The sequence below is a fragment of the Vulpes vulpes genome, chromosome 2 (genome assembly GCF_048418805.1).
Source record: "Vulpes vulpes isolate BD-2025 chromosome 2, VulVul3, whole genome shotgun sequence".
Lineage (NCBI taxonomy): Eukaryota > Metazoa > Chordata > Mammalia > Carnivora > Canidae > Vulpes > Vulpes vulpes.
Window position 1 is genome coordinate 131,526,703 of NC_132781.1, and position 17,160 is coordinate 131,543,862.

A 17,160-nucleotide genomic window follows, 5' to 3' on the forward strand; every position below is an offset into this window, starting at 1 on the left:
CTTATTGTTTGGCATATACTTACTTTTCATTAGAAAACATGGGTTGTGATAGGACAAAGTTTAACTGTTTGTCACCTATGTTAGTAAATCAATATCAGCAGGAACGAGCCCCTCACCAGGCTGGAGGAGACAATCTAAGTGGAAAAACTAAGAATAGGCATATGATGATAAAATAAGGGGAAGAGATTGTTCCTGAATAGATAAAATAACTGTGACATATAACAGTGGGGATTCTGGACCCCATCACCTCTAAGTGATGCTTAGAGGGGGGTGTGATTGTCCTCAGATAATCATTTTGCTTGCTTAAAGGTGTCCTCTTTCAATGGAGTTGTACACAAAGATTAGGGTCCTCCCTCTTGCTAAACTCAAAGAAAGACTTTTCCAGAGTTCATATCTACCCTGATTTCCCTGCAGCCCCACACTGCTGATCTCTCCTTCCTTTCTTAAGTCCTGACTTTGGCTTTCAGGACATAGCACTCTTCTAATTGGTCTCATGCCTATCCATTGATCAGCCCTTCATCATTTTGTTCTGCTGAGTTTTTTCTTCATACTCCCACACTGGTGGTTTCTCCTTTCAATCTGTGGCATTTTCCCCCTTTTCTTTTTCTTTTAAATCTACTTGCTCCTACTACTATGGTAACATCCCAAATCTATACTCTGAACCTCAACCCTGTACCTATGCCAGAGTCCACCATTCTGAACTGCCAATAAACATTGTAACTTGGACATTCCACCATCGCATGAAACCTAACTAATCCCAAAAGGAATTCATCTTGTTCAACTCTTGCCACCAACTGGCTTCATTACCCAACACTGATGTTAATGGCTTGACATTTCTTCTGATCCATAATATGACAATCATGTTTGACTCTGTTCTTTCGCCTCTAACCTGTGAGCTACTAAAAATTCTCTGACTTTTCTTAGATGAAACTTTTCCCCACCATTCTCCCTGCTAACAACCAGAACCCCACTGAACACCTGTATTACTGCAACTGGGCCTGGATAACTCCTGCCTACACTCTTATTTCTTTAAATTCATGCTTATGGTTAATATTGTTACCAGAAAAAAAATTCATCCCAACATATCAGCTTTATCTTCTTTTCCCTCTCTTCCAGAACCTACAATGACACCCTATTATAAATCACATCAAGTCCCAAGTTGTTAGCGCCATTATCTGAGTCCACTTTCTCCATTCAAATTTACTTCCCACCACTCTCTTCTACTCTGATGTTAAACACTCCCCCTTTTTCCCTTTTTTTCCAGTAAGCTATTTCTCACCTGTCCCTACCAGCCCCTCCCAACCCCAAAAGTCATCAACTGTTTAGTTTTGTTACTATCACATTTTTTCTTCTTACTAAAATAGGGACTTGGAAACTTCAGAGGGTACTTATTCACAGGCCATGAGCTCAGTTTTAGCACATGAGGATTTGTAAGGAGAAGCAGTAGACAGGCAGAACTGGACAGCAGTTCAGGGCTGAATAAAGAAGATCCCTAAGGGCAAGTGTGTCACACTTTTTTCTCTTAGAGACTTAGCTCTCAGGTAAAAACAGTGACACAATTATGAAATTACAATAAAGCACAAACAAGTAAAACAAATTATCATCTCCCTTGTGACTACTATATTAGAAGATTGGTGAGAACAAACACTTCCCGCCATGGGAACTTTGCCACTGTGTGCCTCAGATGAAAGCAGTTCCTCTGCTTTCATAAATTGCCCAAAAGGTTCAAAAGCAAGGCAGCAACAAGTTCTACTAGGCAAGGCAGACCTTTTCTCTGACAAAGGTCAGAAAGACTTTCCTCCATTGCCCAAATCAACCTGTGACAACCTGGAACGCTTACTGGGGATTTTTGCAATGAAAAGGTTGTCTTGGTTAAAGTTTTAAAAGTTGGTACTCCAGAAAAGAATACCATTTTAATAATGAGCTAAAAGATGCAAGCAAATAATGCAAGCTTCAACAGTTGGTTAAAGCTTAAGTAGGAATTCATAGGGAAGAAGCAGAACCAGAGATGATAATCAGCTTTCTCATCTGGCCTCAGGAGTCTTGGAGTATTGCTCAAAAACCGAAAAGGTGTTAACAGATCCTATGAGGAGGGAGTCTTCTTGAAAAATCAAAGGGAGCTGACCTCACATACCATTGGCAGCGCAACCTCAGGCACATCTGAAATCAAATGTTGCCTCTATTTCCTGAGGCAAGGGAGAGCCAGTTGCCATCCAAGTTATCTGAGAGAATAACAACAGCGCCCACTTATCCAGGGCTTTGCATCAAGTACTAGACTAGGTGTTTCATTCGTATTATCTATTTAATCTTCATAGCAACACTATGAAAGAGATATCATTATTTCTATGTTACAGATAAGGAAACTGAAGCTCAAAGAAGTAACTTGTTCCCAATCACACAGTTATTAGGTTGCAGAGCAACTGTTCAAAATTTAACAGGACTCTAGTCTATGCTCATCTCCTCTAGCACCCAGCTCTCCAGTATTGAGGGTGGTAAGAGGAGCAAGATGGTCAAAAAGAAAGCCAATCAACCAATGTTTGTTAGCCCCATAGTAGGCCCCGTGCTGGGGATTCAAAAGTGGACCAGAAAACCACTTCACACCCACTAGGATGACTGTAATAAGAACAACAGAGGTGTTGGAACATTCACACATTGCTGTTGGGATTTGGAAATGGTGCAGCCACCAGAGAAAAGTTTGACAGTTCACCAAATTACTAAACATAGTTACCACATGAGCCTACTCCTAGGTATATATCACCAAGAGAACTGAAAACATGTGTCCATAAAAAACTTGTATCTAAATGTTCATAGCTGCATTATTTATAACAATCAAAAAGTAGAAACAACCCAAATACCCACCGGCAGAGCCAATAAATATAATGTGGCATATCCATACAATTAAATATTATTGAGCAATAAAAAGGAATGAAGTAGTGATTCAGGCAACAACATGGACGAACCCTGAAAACATGCTAAGTAAAAGAAGCAAGTCACATGACATCCCTATCATATGCTTTCATCTACATGAAATGTCCAGAAAAGGTAAAACATAGAAACAGACTGTAGACTGGTAATTTACTTGGCTGGGGAACTGGAAGGGGTAGTGAGAAGTGACTACTAATGGGCACTGGGTTTCTTCTGGTGGTGAAGAATATGTTCTGAATCTGATTGCAGTACTGGCTGTACAACCTTGTGAACATACTAACAACCACTGATTTGTACACTTTGAATGGGTGGATTGTGTGGTATGCGAATTATATCTCAGTGGAGTTATTTTTAAAATGTAGACTAAATGGGGGATCCCTGGGTGGTGCAGCGGTTTGGCGCCTGCCTTTGGCCCAGGGCGCGATCCTGGAGACCCGGGATCGAATCCCACGTCGGGCTCCCGGTGCATGGAGCCTGCTTCTCCCTCTGCCTGTGTCTCTGCCTCTCTCTCTCTCTCTCTCTCTGTGTGACTATCATAAATTAAAAAAAAATGTAGACTAAATGGAGTGCTTGCCTTCTTGGAGTTCATATACAAGTAAACAGTTATATAGCATATGCTCTACAAGAGCAATGAGCCTAGAGTGTTTTTGTAACAAAGAGGATATGGTACTTAATCCAGCCTGGTAGCTACAGTCATGGGCAGAGATGAAGAAAGTCTTTCTGGAGGAAGTCATGTCTGAGCATATTGTTGAAAGGATAAGTAGGAGCAAGGCTGGTGTATCCTGTAGAAATGTAACCTGGGGATATCTAATAAAAAAAGTTAACACAGACTAGTCCAGCTGAGACTTTTACACCTGACCTTGCTTGTATTCCTCCTCAGTGTTAATCTCCCTAGTCCACCATACAGAAAAATTTCAAAAAGGAGGAAAGGATAGAAACTCAGGAAAAGAAAGTTCAAGTCTTCTAGTGAGACAAATCTCCAAATTCAGGAACAAAATCTAAAAGTGTGAACCACCCACCCTCACAGAGACATTAATGCCAAAAGTCGTTGCACGAAGAGGCCTGCCCATATAATAGATGGGGAAAGAAAGACAGCCTGCCTATTGTTAGCAGTTAGGTGCCACCCTTCATATAAAAGAAATAATTTAAAATTTACATGGTGAGTAAACTTTAGTAGATTATGATAGTTATATTAAAATTATAGAAGCTGATGTGAAACAATGCAAACCATAAGGCAGAAGTCTCTTTAAAATGCCAAACACACAGGGGTGCCTGGGTGGCTCAGTGGGTTAAGTGTCTTGACTCTTGATTTCAGCTCAGGGCATGATCTCATGGGTCGTGGGATTGAGCCCTGTATCGGGCTCCATGAGAATCTGTTTAAGACTTTCTCTCCCTCTGCTCTCCTCTTTCACAATTCCTTTTCTCTAAAATAAACAAATCTTAAAAAAAAAAAAATCCCCCAAACACAGTTGTGATTACTCACCAGAATTTTCTAGCACTGAACAGAAGGGTGAGCAGGGTGATGGTTTCAAAAGAGAATGTGCTCTAGAGAGAAGAACAAGATTCATCAAGCTCTTTTTACTTTCATTTCACCAATTTTCTCACCTAGACCCAGATCTCCTAAACAGAATTACCTACTTGCAACTTTGCCCAATCTTCACTTTGTCTACATACATAACCAGTCTTAAATGAATGACAGGGTGATTCTAGTTTATACATCAGTTTCCTGAGTGTGGCTGGCCTTGCATTAACTCACTTATGCCCTAAGAATATATATCTCCCTTCCAAGCACACTAAATGACTTTTGTATCTAGGTATCCAAATTGGCCAGTATGAGGGCTGTCCATGGAGACTCCAGACACAGCTTCCAAGAGAAGTGGGCAAAATTATCTGGAAGACCTTACTTTACTACAGCAATAATTCTTAACATTTAAGTGGAAAATTCAGAGCTGGAGACCCACCTGCTTTACTGATCCTAAAACCTAAATCCTAAAGCATCACATGGACTACACTGTAGCTAACAAGAAAGTAGAGGATCTTAAAAGGGTGTGTGACCTGATAACCTTAGCCTCAAAGCACATACAGAATTTTAAGTGGTAGCCTTTAAGTATTTTCTAGCAGACTAATGTAATGAACTAAAATCCAGAGTACTTTTATATTATACAATAACCAGCCTACATGACTTCTCCTAACAGATGTGATTTCTAATTGGATTAAAGCATTTCTAACATGTTTTCCCTCTAAATAACCCACATGAAAATACTTGTCATTCTTTAAATGCTTTTGTTCACTCCCTTCTATACAAGAACATAAAACTACAGAAAATATGAGCAAGATTAAAAAATATATAACTAGAATCACAGATCTGGGTAAGAATTTAAGAATTATCTAAATTATCTAAATCCCTAAACTCACATAACTAGATGGGCAAATGAGTATTATATTTTTCCCTTAGGATTGTTCAGAGTGAAGTCAGAGAAGTCTTAGAAAAGTCATCTGTCTTTCCCTATCCTTCCACTGAAAAGGAGGAGTTAAAAATGGTCACAGCCTTTAAGTTTGCTAAAGCAGAGAAGGAGTTACACTCTAGCCCAGAGTTTTTATTTCAGATCAATGGAGTGAAGAGGCATCTCAGGCAGAGATGTGAATTATGTCCTGGAATACAGTGTGATAACGCCAATCAATGCCAATCACAAGGCCAGAATCTGAGTTCCCCCAAGTTGCTCTATGACCTGAGGTCTAGGCAGTTTCAATCTTTCTGAGTCTCTATTTCCTATCTACAAAACGAGGATAATATATACCCCTTGGAAAGGTTTTGTAAGGATACATATGGTACATATGGTATTACCTTAACAGATTGGGATCAATAAGCTTAGATGCACTTTTAGAGGCTAAGAAGTGAATGTTACTCACCTGTATCCTAGCACAACCCACAACACCACAAAGTCAATTCTAGATGAATCGGCCAAACTATGCCATTATACGATTTTGAAAGAGGGCCTGCCCTGATCACCCCAACATGTAGCTCTTGGAAAAATACACAATGACATTTCAGCTTCTCTGCAAGTTGTGGCACTTTAAATATTTAAAAAACTGACCAGTATACTTAGGAATTTAGCATATGATTGATATATATTCATTTTAGATTACTGGAGAAAATATAGATTATTCAGTAAGTAATGCTAGGTTGAATAGGTAACCAAGTGGAAAAAAATAAAGTAGAATCCATATCTCAACTTATACAAAAAAATTTCAGATGCATCAACAATTTCAACACAAAAACTAAAACCATAGAAATACCTGGTGGTTGGGGGAACTGAGCAAAGAGAGTACATGGAATCTTTCTGTACTAACTTTAGTTTCCTATAAATCTACACCTATTTCCAAAAAAAAGGATAAAAAAATATTTGGTGAAACCTGAAGTAGTTATTTTGTAATACTGAAATAAGGAAGACCTTTGCAATTATAACACAAAGTACAGAAGACAAAGATGTTAAGATTAATTAAATATGCCCACCAACAATTAAATGTTTATGCATGTCAAAAGTCTAAGCATACAAAATCAAAAGACAAATCAAAGAAAAAATACATGTATCTTATATCCTATTTCATATCCTGAAATACATGTATCTTATAAGCTAATTTCCTTAATATACAGACTACCAGTAAATTAATGAGAAAAAAGCCAATGTCCAAGAGAGAAATGGATAAAAGATACTAACAGTTTAGAGAAAATGAAATAGCTCTAAAAAAAATCTAAAAAGATGACCAACCTTATTTAGCCATGTGGCAAATGCAAATTCAAGCAAAAAAAGTAGAAATACCACTTTTTACTAATGAGATTGGTAAAAACCATAAATTTTGATGATATATTTTGTTGGCCAAGGTGTAGAAAAATAGTTACTCTCATACATTGCTGGTGGGAATGTGACTTGCCATAACTTCCATAATTTGGCAATAACTGTTGCAATATAATTGTTCTATGTGTATACTTAACATTTGTGTGAAAGATGAATGTACAAGATTTTTTACAAGAATCTTTTAATAGCAAAAGAAGTAGAAACTAAATTTCCACCAAGGTTAAGCTTCTTAACAAGTTGGTATATTCATACCAGGGAATCATATGTTGTAATAAAAAAGAATGAAGTAGCTTTACCTATCTGTAATTGATAGACTGTTTAATTAATGCTGGGTACAAGACAAATACTTCTTTGTTACATGCATAAAATGTCTCTGGAAAGATCAATAAGAAACTGAAAACACTGGTTACTTACCTGAATAAAGTTAAAAATTAAAACAATGATATATGTATTTATTAATGTTTCCTAAATTTTATGACCACGCATAGAGGGAGTAAACCAAGCAGTAATGACCATAACTCTATACATTTACTGAGTCCTTCGTACAGGCTTAAGGCCACATCATACTAAAAACAGATTATTCACACTAAATAGGGACGGTAACATCATCAATATAAGCCAAAGTCATCAGTAGATGGCATGGATTTAAGAAAATTTTATGGGAGACTCCAAAGTATTGAAAATTAGCTGACACAAATCAAGTGTTATTTATCTTCGTAACTCAATTTCTTCCTCATTTCCCAAACCAGCACAGACTCTTGAAATAAAATACATACTCAAGGGCTTATGAATGAACGAATGATAGAAAAAGATGAATGGATGGGATAGACGAATAGATGGATGGGATGAATAAACAGATGGCTAATTAGAAGAAAGAATAGAAACTGAAGGCTGTGATCTACCTCTGCTCCCGCTTCCTTCTGATGCTGAGTAAGACTGACTCTCCTTGTACTTCCCTGTACAAATAGGAGGTGCCAGAATGTATAAGTGTTTAAGAACTATGATGATCCCTACATGACTTGTTGGATAATTACTAATACCATTGGCAAAATAATGCTCAAAATAATACCCCTGAAATGCTCATGCCCTAATCCTTGGAAACTGTGACTGTGTTAAAGCAAAAGAGACTCTACAGATATAATTAAGGTTATAGACATTAAAGTAGGGAGATTATCCTGGATTATCCAAGTAGGCCCACTGTAATTACATGAGTCCTTATAAATAGAGAACTGTTTCTGGCTACCAAAAGAAGAGAAAGACAACAGAAATGTGGCAGAAAAGAACGGCAAAGAGATTTGAAGAATGAGGGTCCAAAGCACCTCTGTTGGCTCTGGGATGTAGGGGCCCATGTTTCAGGACTGGAGAGAGGGCCCTAAGTGTGCCTTTTCTGGCTGGCAGCAAGCAAAGACACACAGACCTCAGTCCTCCAACCACAGAGAACTGGATTCTGCCAGAAACCTGAATAAGCTTGGAAACAGATTCGTTCTAGAGCCTTCTGAGAAAAGCCCAGATGGCCAGTGCCTTGTGAAACACAGAGCAGAGCAATCAGCCTTGCCAACCTGGATTTCTGACCTACAGATGAAAATAAAGAAATAATATGAGTTTTCAATTTGTGTTGTTTTAATCCACTAAGTGTGTGATGATTTGTTATGGCAACAATAAGATACTAATACACTGCCTTTCTTTTCAGTTTTAGAACCATTTGTTGAGCCTGTTCTATATGTTAGGCCCTGAGCCAAATGTTTAGGATAGAAAATTGGATCAGGTTCTCAAGGAGCTTGCCAATACAGAAACCAACTGACCAATACAATGACAGAGGTTAGCATAACACACTCCAGGACCACAGAGAACAGGCACCTAACTGGTGTGACCTCCTCAGTTTGCTTATCACTTCTCTAATCTCTTCCCCATTTAAAAAGATCTTCCCCAATGAGTTATACCATCAACCTTATCACAAGGCAGAAGTTGCAAGCCATCCAAAACTCCACTGACCCCTCAAGATCTGTGGTTTATATCACCCTAATAATATTTCTCATTAAAGTTCCTTTCCCTACTGCTTTCCTCAATCCCTGACTGCTCCTTCCCGACACTTAGCATTCTCTTGCCTGGCTTACTTACCTCTCAACTAACCTTCCAGATTCATTAGCCATCATTTCCCATAATCCACCTGAGCCATCCCTCCAAGAATTAAACTGATCATGCTGTGTGCCAGCTCAAAAATCCTTTGAAGACGGCTTACAAGTAAAAGTCTAACTCCTTAGCTACCCCTAGCAACTCTTCTAAGCTCCAGTAGGGCAAAAACTGCCTCTCCTTGGCTTCTAATCCCAGGGCCTAGGAAGGATCTGCTACATAGCTGATTCTTAGCAAGAATTAATAAAAGTCAACCCAACTCCAGTCTCATCCCTAATCTTATAGCAGCCCCCTTGCACTATGCACCTACTATGATAAACTTAGTAGTCCCAGGCTGCTTTATGCTCCAATTTTTTCTCATAGCTAAAAAGCCATGTTCACCTAGCTGATAAGCAGATCTCATTTTTTAAGATTTTGACCTCCTCTAAGAGGATTGCTACTCCCCTTCCTTCCTCAACCATTCAGGGAAAGTGTTTGGTCTCTTCTGAGCCCCTGGTGTAAGCTGTCTTCTCTTCTACCATCACATTGACAGCAGAACTTGAGTGCAGTGCTACTTAAACATGGCCTGTGGACTGTACATGTACAAATGGCTTATTACCTGTGGATCAAGCTAGTTCAGAAATCAAGTGTAAGCATTTAGAAACATTTATTGCAATTGGACACTGCAGTGACATCCAAATATGTGATACTTGTTAAACAAGATATAGACCAGTTTGGGTGTTGTTGAATTTGTGTGAGTCACATGTGGCGCAAACTGCATTTTAATCACATGCAATAAGACCACTTCTTGGTCCATGATAGACCAAAAACAAACAAAAAGCGCAAGTGGTCCACGACAGACAGTCTGAAAAACACTGCTCTAACGCACTCGAGTATGTTCTCATCTCCCATTTCCTGAGATGTTATTGGTTGCCTAAAACAATTCAGTTGTCCAATAAATATCAGTGAATAAAATCCCTACCGACATGAATGATTAAAGACTTCCTGAAAGATATGAGATCTAAGCTCCTTCTTAGTGATGGGGAGGAAGTGAGCACTTTGAGGTACCAGGATGGGCAAATGCACTGAGAAAGAAGTGCCAATGAGGAATAACAAGAAAAGATATTGCACAGGCAATAGAAAACTTTCAAAAGGTGAAATATTACATAGAAGCATAATTATGTAAACTAATTCAACTGGACAATTCTTCCAATGTCCTACCACATCCCCCAAAGCTTACCCCAAAAGCAACCCCTCAGTGCTCACTGAAAGCCTTAGCTATAGGCAGAGGGAGCTTCTGATGGATTTTAGACCAGTGTTGTAACCTAGCTGGGTAAAGAAAGAATGTGAGGGGGTGAGCCTAAGGGTAGAGACATCAACTAGGATTTAACTACAAACATCCCAGTGAAAAATGCTTTAAAGCTTCAACAAGGGTAGAGATAGTTGGGTGATGTGCAGTGGTGGTAGACACAAAGTCAAGAAATATTTATGAGTCAATATAGGAAGGGTTAAGTGGTTCACTAGACAGGATTAAGGGAAAGGGTAACATGACTGTAATTTCTGGTTTGGTTTGAGAGACAATGTGCATGGTTGTACCACCAGATGAGATAAAGAACACAGGAAGAAGAACAGTTTAAGTGACAAAGGATTTGTAAATTTCAGTGGGATGAATCTATGGAACGTTCAGGTGGAGATGCCTAGTAAGTACCTGGGAGAAAGGTCAAGGTGGAAGAGTCAGATTGTGAAAGCTTTCACATCTAGATGGTGATTAAAACTACATTAATGAGTGAATGAGGGAAAGGACAAGTAGTATAAGGACAAACCAAGGGAGAATACCGTCCTTTATAAGCCATAGGCTAAAGGAAGAAATCTTACAAGGGAGATGACATCAGAAGAAATGAGCACATACAGAATCACAGGAAGAAAAGTGGAGAAAACTCTGAGGAAGGAACACCGATAACACAGCCACATGCACAGAGAGGCCCATGTGACAGAGCTGAACAGTCTTCACCAACTTAGGTCAACCTGGAAGCTCCTGTGACTTTAGGAAGATAAAGCTGAGTGATGAGGGAGAAACCAAAACATAAAAGCTGATGAGTAACAGAAGGCATCGGACAGGCTGCTTTCAAGAGGCCTGTGTGAGAAGGCAGAAAAAGAGAAAGGAGATGCAAAACCAAGTTCTATCATTTTGGGAAAAACTTTAAGTACGTTTACAGTGAGAGGAAGAAACAATAGAGAGAAACAAGGAGGAACAACCAATGCAGGTCTGGAGAAGAAATGGAGAGAATGGAGACAGATACAAAGATGGTGCTCTTCTTCCACTGGAGCAGGGTGACGTCTCATCCTCCAAGAAGGGAAAAGAGAAAGGAGGCCAAGACATAGAAGAGTTTCCTTAAGAGGGAAGTAAGGCTTCCCCAGGATCCATGTCTGGATTAGGGCCCTACCTAGCTGCTTCAGTAGCACCTTATTACCTCACCATAGCACTTACCATGTGCTAGAATTGCCTCACTGATCTGCCTGTATGCAGCACTAGTCGGTAAACTCCAGGAAGGCACTGGCTATGTCTGTCCCCTTCATCACATCTATGCTCGATGTCTAGCATTGAGCCATGCCTGGAACACACTAGGCCCTAATTAAATGTTTATTGGACTAAATGAGGACAAAAAATTAAAGGGATTCAGCAACAAAAGCTTTAATTTTTCTAGCAAAGTAGGAAGTGAGGCCAATGGCTGAGAGTTTATAAAATCGGGTTCAATGGGGTGGTTCTAGAGAGCATGTGAAGACTAGGATAGCTTGTGAGAGGAATGGAAAAACTAAAAGCAGTGCAAATTTAAATTTAAATTTTAGCAAATTTAAAGCAGTGCTTCTCAATCTTGGTTGCACAATAGAATCACCTAGAGATTAAGAAATACAATGTCTGAGTTCCACCCCTGAATTTCAGATGTACTAGGCCTTGGCAGCCCAGGCATTGGGTTTTTTGAAAGTTCCCAGAGACTTCTGTTGTGCAATCAGGATTGAGAGTCACTGAACAGAAGGATGAAGTAACTGGAGGTCAGAGTTAAAATGAGACTGGAAACCATGAATTGATAGATTCACCATTTCATCCAATCTTCTGCAATACTGTTCAGCTGCGATATATGTACAGAGGACTATTGTAGGGTCAATCAGGAGACAGTGGTTGGCCAGAGACATATGAAAGTTGAACCAAGTATATTGCTGAGAGACTGAGCAAAAACTAAGGTCTCTCTGAGAGTGAAGAGAGAGAGGCATAAGAAGTGAAGTGACACGATGGTTTGAAGAGGGAATAGTATAGGTCTTTCTTCTGGTGCAAATGAGAAGGCTTAGGGAATGGCTATGAAAGCAAGTGGCTTCAGGGCTATAGATAGGATCACAGCTCGGGCAGACAAGGAACTCTGACAAAGCTACTCACATGCTGGCATCAAAAAGGATTTTTGAAGTCTCCCACAGTGACTGCAGGTGTGGGGATGGAGGTGGACAAGTCAGATGCCAAAGTCCACAATGCATTATTGGACCCAGGAGGAAAACTACAAGCAAAGAGGGTCAAGAAAGCAGAAAGTTCAGAGTCCTAGAGCAAGACATTTAGAGAAGGAGAATTTTGCTTTATTTTATCACAGAAGTGAAAAAGTAACAGTTTGATTCAGATGTGGCAATGAGAAGAGAGGGGAATTTGGGCCAGTCTACCTTAGCACATTTCAACATGGGAGAAAGCCTCCATTTCTCTCACCTCAACATCAAACCCATCAGCAAATGCTGACAACTCTGTCTTCTAAACATGTTCTAGAATCCAGCCATTTTTCATTCCAATGGTGGTCCAAATCACTGTTGTCCCTTATCTGATTTACTACTATAGCCAGCCTCCCAACTGGTCTTTCTGGTGTCACTTTTGTTCTTCTTCAATGTATTCTTCATACTAGAGGAAAAAACAAAACAAAAAATACCCAAGTCCTATCACTTCTCTGCCGAAAACATGGCAATGTCTTTTTACCTCACAATGGGCCATACTGCTCTCCATGATCTGGGCCCTGACAAGCTCTCTGGCTCTTCCTCCTTTCCATTTCTTTTCTTAGCTTCAGCCACGTTGGGTTCCTTGTCCTTCCTTGGACACATCAAGAATGCTCTTGCCTTAAAGCATTTGAAACCACTATCCCCACCACCTAGAATTCTCTTCTTCTTTTTTTTTTTTAATTTTTTTTTATTTATTTATGATAGTCACAGAGAGAGAGAGAGGCAGAGACACAGGCAGAGGGAGAAGCAGGCTCCATGCACCGGGAGCCCGATGTGGGATTCGATCCTGGGTCTCCAGGATCGCGCCCTGGGCCAAAGGCAGGCGCCAAACCGCTGCGCCACCCAGGGATCCCTAGAATTCTCTTCTTGAAGGTATCTGCCATGGCTGTGGCTTTACTTTCTTCAGATGTCTGCTAACATATCACCTTCAGAACTCCACTACTATGAACTTTCCTATCTTTATTGCTTTATTTTTCTCCCTAGCACTTTTTACCATTATTTATCTACATCTCACCAATATTCTATGTGATTACCCCTACTTCTACATAACTCTTTACAATATAAGCTCTTCAGAGGCAGGAAGGTGATAGGACTGAGGACCAAAGAGAGTTCATGAACACAACGGAAGATGGTTTCAAAGCACAAAAGACAGAGATGAAAGTGTGGCTAAGAGTAGAAGACAACAGAAAGGCTGTAATACCCAGTAAGGGGTTTCTCCTTACGGCAGTAACTGAGAATTACAAGAATGAGAGGAAAAGTGGGAGTCAACTGGTCTCTAACACCTTGCGTTTCAGACACACCAGAATTGGCAGTAACAGATTGGGTCCAGGTAGAAAAAGGAATATAGGGCAGGGGACCCATTAGGGGAAGGAAATGGTACCTAGAGGTAGGTCATGTGGATTGATGAATCCTAAAGAACATAGTAATCATACGAGTCTTTCTCACTACTTGAACACGGGGCAAGTATTATACAACACATAATACACATCCATGAAATATACAAAAAAGCCCATAAAAGGAAGAAACACAAGTGGTCCCAAAGAAAACTGTGAATAAGAAAAGTAACCAATAGTAAGATTAAACTACTTCATCCTGCTTTTCTATTTATGGGTACAATTCATTTATTCAGCCTTATCCACTGGAATGCAGTGTTCCGTTGAAGTAAACATTTTAGATAACAGAAATGCTTATCTGTAGGCATAATTACTTTAAGAAGTACTTAAAAAGAAAGACAAACATCTTTTGAAAGATTACAATCATCTTCTACACTGCACTTGCCTGGATGGTTTGGGGATATTATTGAGAGCAGTGGTATCACAGCAGTGCTCTCTGTGACTATCAGGGCTAGAGCTATGACATTTGCCCTACACTAAGAAGTTCCAAATCGCCAGGCATTTCAGATACCTGCCTCTGCTTTTAATAGATTTCTTGTCTCCTCCCTATGAGCTTGTTAGCCACCACACTTGGCTTCTTACCAGCATTCCCATTTCTATAAGATTATACTCATTCTAATTTGCTGTCCTTAATCTGCTATGGGACAGGAAATGAAATAACCAAGGATGTTGGAATATTTAAAACAATGCTAAATAGACTATTATTAAACACCAGAGGCTCTCCCTATGGGTCAAATATAGATTTACTCAATGAACTTCAGGATATAGTTTTCTCTGGTCAGGGATGATTTCTCTGCTTTCTTACTAATTTCCAACAGCACTTAGGTATCTAAACTTCATGATACATGTCCTCTGAGTTAGCATGCTGTTCCTGTATCTACACAACCTTCATCAGTTTTCATAAAATGATTATTATTAAGGTGTCTCCATTTTGTTTAACAAATTAAAAACTAATATAGATTTAACACAAGATTTGCATTTATTCCACAAATGCAAAAGATATCTCCAATTGAAAATGAAATCTATAATTTGGTTATTTTAACCAAAGAAAAGATTTTCCCAAGGAAAGTACAGTTACATTCCTAGGCTAGTGGACATATTGATTTAATGCATAATGTATATAAAATATATTTGTAATACAGGATGGTATTTCTAAATAGCATTAGTTAATTTTTAGGTAAAATAATTTTGGTATGAAAGATCCCAGAAGCAACAACTTACACTAACATCCCCCCTCCCCCCCAACACACACACAATTTGTCTGGACAGAAAAATATGGCTTAGTTCAATATTGTCTCAGTGTGGCCCTTTCAAACAATAGCTCGGCATCAGCAAACAGAAATGGCAGGTAATACAAGATGAGAACAATAACTGTTCTATAAGAGTAGTCATGGCAAATATTTACAAATGTATTTCTAGATAAACAAAGAAAGACTTTTCTTCTTAATTTTACATGAGATACATAAGTAACTTCTGTGGATTCTCCTCCTGGTGGGAGAGAAGAGAAACAAGGGAGAAATTCTAGTTCTTCTGGCTTTAGCTACCATTATGAATTTCAATCACCTGATTTGTGAAATATCTCACAAATACAAATTAAAACTGCCCCATCATAAAGGAATTGCTGGAAGAGGCCACCTTGGTTAAAAGTCTCAGATTCTATAAATGAGCATGCATTTTATTCACTTAACCTGCAATGATTACCAATGAATAGAAATGAAGAAATTTCCAGAATCTCAAGAAAAGCATTTACCTACCCACTTTTCCCAAGACCTATTTGGACACCACAAATCACCCATGTTTCTAGGCTTGAAACCTTGGCCTCCTATCTTTTCCTCATCCAGACCTTCTTCTCCACTTTTCCTACACTGTCTCTGTCCTTAGTCCACAGAGGCTTTGTGCTGCTTCAAGGGATCAACCTCCCTTATTTTTATACCCTAGTTTCCTCTCCACTGACAGGTGACAAGCCAGCAACCTGAATTGCCCAACTCAGAACACTCTGACCAGGTCTCTTCTCTTTTCAGAACCCTCCAGCAATTTGTAACGTAATTTAGAATCAAGCTCAAAATTCCTGATCATAGACTGGATCAACTGGATCCCGCTTACCCTTTACCCTCCCCTGTCACTCTGATTCCAAATCAACTACTCTCTCAGCCAAGAGCCATGAGCTTGGTGATGTGTTCATCCTGTTCATTATATTATTCTACTTTTACAAATGTTTGGAAATTCCCTTAATATGAGTTTTCTTTAAAGGAAGAAATAAAATTCCCATGTTACAAATGTTTGTAAGGTTTTTTTTTTCTTCAAATACTTAGGTGATTCTTGTTCTTTATCTAAATAGTTGTCAGTTCTTTTTCCTCAAGAAAAAAACTTCAATATTTAAAAAATTGCTTTAAGAGACTGCAAAGTAATTTATCTAAATGTTTAGAAATGATAATTTCTGTTTGGTGGGATTATAGGTGAGGTCTGTTTTTGTTACATCCTTTTTTTTTGTTTTGCTACTTTTTGTTATGTTTTCCAATTTCTAAAGGCAACATACACTGTTATCATAGAAAATATGATTTTTCTGATTACATTAAAGTATGATTTTTCTGATTACATTAAAGTATGATTTTTCACATCAGGCACAGAAAATCTGTCATAAATCTCTATACTTTCTTTTATATTTACCATGAAAAATATTAATGAAAAACATGAACATGAAACTCTAGTTATCTACAAAATGGCCTGTAGTTTGACAGCAGGATGGAAAAAGTGAGTTTGAATGCTCATTGGGGAACTACATGCTAGATATGTTAATTCTGGAATGATAGATTGGTAAGGGACTCATTTTGGCAAGACATTCTTTAAAAAAAAAAAAGATTGTATTTATTCATTCATGAGAGACACAGAGAGAGGCAGAGACCCAGGCTCCCTGCATGGAGCCTGCCATGGGACTCGATCTCAGGTCTCCAGGATCAGGCCCTGGGTTGAAGGTGGCGCTAAACCGCTGAGCCACCCGGGCTGCCCACTGGCAGGACATTCTTGTTGAATAATACGATTGAGGGCTCATAATGGACTCTCGAGGAGCAAATGGTCCAGTGGAATTAGGAATTTCTGGGAATGTGATATATAGTATCATATGCCATTTTCATTTTAAGCTTAGCTTGGGCAGGGTTCATGCCTGGATACTGATATATAGCTATATTTTTGTTTTGTGCTTTTTGGGTTTGTTGTTGTTTTGTTTTTTTAGGTGAAGAAGGAGACAGAAGAGAGAAAAGTTTCTCTCAATTCTTGAATGAGAAGAGAAGAAATAGTTCATGTGTTTTGACTCTTTTGGCTCTCCTCCTCCTCCTACTTACTCACATCATTTT

General features: G+C 39.0%; 1 protein-coding gene across 3 annotated transcripts in view; it reads right to left on the reverse strand.

Annotated features, from left to right (window-relative positions):
• Nucleotides 1-17,160, reverse strand: part of ELOVL7 (ELOVL fatty acid elongase 7) — a 123,636-nt gene that overhangs the window by 50,038 nt on the left and 56,438 nt on the right. The window contains exon 1 of one of the 3 annotated variants that reach the window (XM_026019048.2): nt 4,409-4,532. The exons of 1 other annotated variant lie outside the window; for it this stretch is intronic. The gene's annotated coding sequence lies outside the window, so the exon portion shown is untranslated. Of the gene's footprint in view, nt 1-4,408; nt 4,533-17,160 lie in introns of those variants that run through there. One more of the 3 variants, XM_026019057.2, reaches the window with a different exon arrangement.